Source organism: Syngnathus leptorhynchus, chromosome 6 (genome assembly GCF_054491065.1).
Source record: "Syngnathus leptorhynchus isolate UIUO chromosome 6, UIUO_Slep, whole genome shotgun sequence".
Lineage (NCBI taxonomy): Eukaryota > Metazoa > Chordata > Actinopteri > Syngnathiformes > Syngnathidae > Syngnathus > Syngnathus leptorhynchus.
This window is the reverse complement of record NC_141200.1, coordinates 16,538,326-16,541,503: the sequence shown is the minus strand read 5'-3', so window position 1 is coordinate 16,541,503 and position 3,178 is coordinate 16,538,326.

Sequence of the window (3,178 nt, the reverse complement as noted above, 5' to 3'; positions counted from 1 at the left end):
TTATTTTATTTAATGAGTGTAATGATATAAGACACTTCTACAATTGCCAAAACCAACTCGGGGGTCAATTAGCAATAAGTCGGTATGGAGCCCTAATATGACATGAGGCTTTTGCGATGGAGCACATTCTCTCGCGCAAAAACATGGTATTCTCTGAAAAGAATGAAAGGTTTGCAAAGCAAACCATGTCTCCCTATGCCAAGGGTAGTCGGTGATATTGCATTATTGTAATTTTACATGAAACAATTAGCTGGAACCTGTATGTTGGAATAATTTAGGTGAAGCCTTGGCCTGCCAGACCTGGGTGCCTCATCTTTTACGAGTTGAACTCCTTTCCGTTGTTAGGCTACGGATTTTAGCTATTGATCTGACTCCAAATTGCGATCAACACTTAACAAGTTGCTATGTCTCAATCTACACACTGGCGCACCTAACAATTTTGCGAGTTCGTTCTGTCAAAGAGAAGACCAGTAGATCAATCAGACCAAATTTACCAATTGTTTATTCCTGACAAAGTGAACTAATACAGGCCTAGGTCCTGGGTCCCTCACACTAAAACTCGTGCGTTTTTGTGACCACCAGAAGACGACACATTCTTCCGGGTTGCCCAGTTTTAAAGAAACACAATATGAATATTAAAGCATGCAAAACATTCTGTGATGATTGGTCGATGGCCATCTCCTCCCCGTCGAGGTGTTATCGCTGTGGTCAGGCAGTTGGTTTTTTTTATCTCGAAGCCAGACTACCTGGACGTGGTGTTATTCTTTGTTCTCGTTTCTCACCGACCTTGTCCGGTACTCCCTTCGTCTGGTACTCCCTGTCAGGGCCTGTTCCACAACACTTAGAAGAAAACAAGTTCATGCAGTTTGCCTGCACATTTTTCATCACCCACCAATCCACACAAGCACTCCAATACTAGATATTGTATTGATATGATTATAAGTTTAACACAACCTTAAAAATATGTTTGCAAACTGCTGAAAGCACATTTCCCTTTATCGTTTAACTAAGTTCTTCTTATCTAGTTCCAGGGATGTCCTTTGACCCCTGTCAGTTTTATGTATCCTTCCTGTCCTTATGTTTGTGTTTTGTTTCTGTAAAAGGTCTTTACTAGCAATGAGCAGAGCTTCTTTGCACAGGCGAAATGTTTTTTGTTTAGTCACTTCATTCATTTTAGTTAACTGTAGCTTAGATTCATAGATTGTTGTTGATCGGAACTGTTTTGGAATTAGTTGCATGTAAGTTATCCCATATTTACTCAATGTTTGTTGAAGGAACTGCATACCAGTTACCTCACATTTACTTAATGTGTGTTGAAGTGTTCAGGGCTAGTTATTCATTATTATTGTGTGTTGCATTAGTTTACCAAGAAGATAAACTTAGCAAAGGTTTAGTTGCATTGTTCCACAGGAAAGCGGCCTTCAACGTGCTTCAAGTTATCTGATCACAGTCGAGGACGAGTCAGCCAACCATGGAGAAGACAGCCGGTTGAGGAAATAGGACAGACTCTGCAATTCCAGTGCTGGGGTCACGGGCCGACAATTAAATGCTGAATCACACCACACTATATTCCTTAGCTAATCAATGTTGCTACAGCCACAATCTCCCCTCCCTTTAGTGTAGCAATGCCTCTGTAACCAGGGCAACCAAAACATTAAAAAAAAGGAGCACGCGGAGGAAGGACTCAGAATTGATTGAGATTGTAACCGAGTTTCCTTTCTCTATCGTTCTCCTTGCGAGTAAGCCTATCGTGGTTGTCTTCTCCTCTTTGTTCCAGTGTGTGATTTAATGTCTGAAACTGTATGTGGTTACAATATGGTAAAAATAGTAACTTAGTGAATCCAGAGTGACACATACTGCATTTAACGCAATTGTTACCCAAGAATGGTAGGCATAGGTTGTAGTTGCAGCACATATGTAGCAATTTAATAATGTCAGCATTAATGTAAGAATGGAATATGAATAGCAACATTATTTTGCTCTGTGGTGACTTTAAGAAATTTTACATGAGCACAGGTATTCATTTTGGTAAGTTTTGGGTTATAATTGTTCTTTACAGTCTATTAAAAATGACAGAAAATTTTAAAAGCGTTTCACATATTTCCTGTCTCCCTGGAATCTCCCTGGAATACGTGATAAAATATAGTTATGTGTAAAAAGCAAACGATGGCCACGTATCAACGCCATTTCACAATTTTTGAAGGCTCAAATCAAATACAAATGCGGGATTTGAACCAAAAGTTGAGAGTATGTATGTTAAATGTAGTGGCACATATGCAAACTCATGCAGAGACAGCTATTTGTCCTGGAGGTATGTTTTAATTTAAAATCCGGTATAATCCAAGTAGATTTTGTGAATTGAACAATTTCTTGTTGTCACGGTACGCAATCTGGGTGTTCAAGATATATCTATATCCATCCATCTATCTATCTATCTATCTATCTATCTATCTATCTATCTATCTATCTATCTATCTATCTATCTATCTATCTATCTATCTATCTATCTATCTATCTATCTATCTATCTATCTATCTATCTATCCGTCCATTCACCACGGCATATATATATATATATATATATATATATATATATATATATATATATATATATATATATATATATATATATATATATATATATACATACATACACACACACACACACACTCAGGTTTCCTCCCACATTCCAAAAACATGCTTGGTAGGCCGATTGAGCCCTCCAAATTGCCCCTAAGTGTGAGTGAGAGTGCGAAAGGTTGTTCATCTCTGCTTGCCCTGCGATTGGCTGGCAACCAGTTCAGGGTGTCCCCCGCCAACTGCCCGATGACTGCTGGGATAGGCTCCAGCACGCCCGCGACCCCCGTGGGGACTAAGTGGTTCAGAAAATGGATGGCAAGATATGAAAAAAAGTTTTGAATTGCCAATCGAGCTCCACGGCGCTGAGTAGTGAGCATAGGGCACACTACAGGAGGCCACCTTCGTGAAGTCTGTTTCTGACTGTTTGGGCAAAAACATTCACACCAGTCGCCTGCTGAAGGTCATTCTGTAGGGCTCGGGCAGTGCTCAACCTGTTCCTCCTTGCACAAAGCAGCGGATATCGGTCCTGCTGATGGGATGAGGACCGTCTAGGGCCTGTGCAGCTCTCCTAGAGTAACTGCCTGTCTCCTGGAATCTCC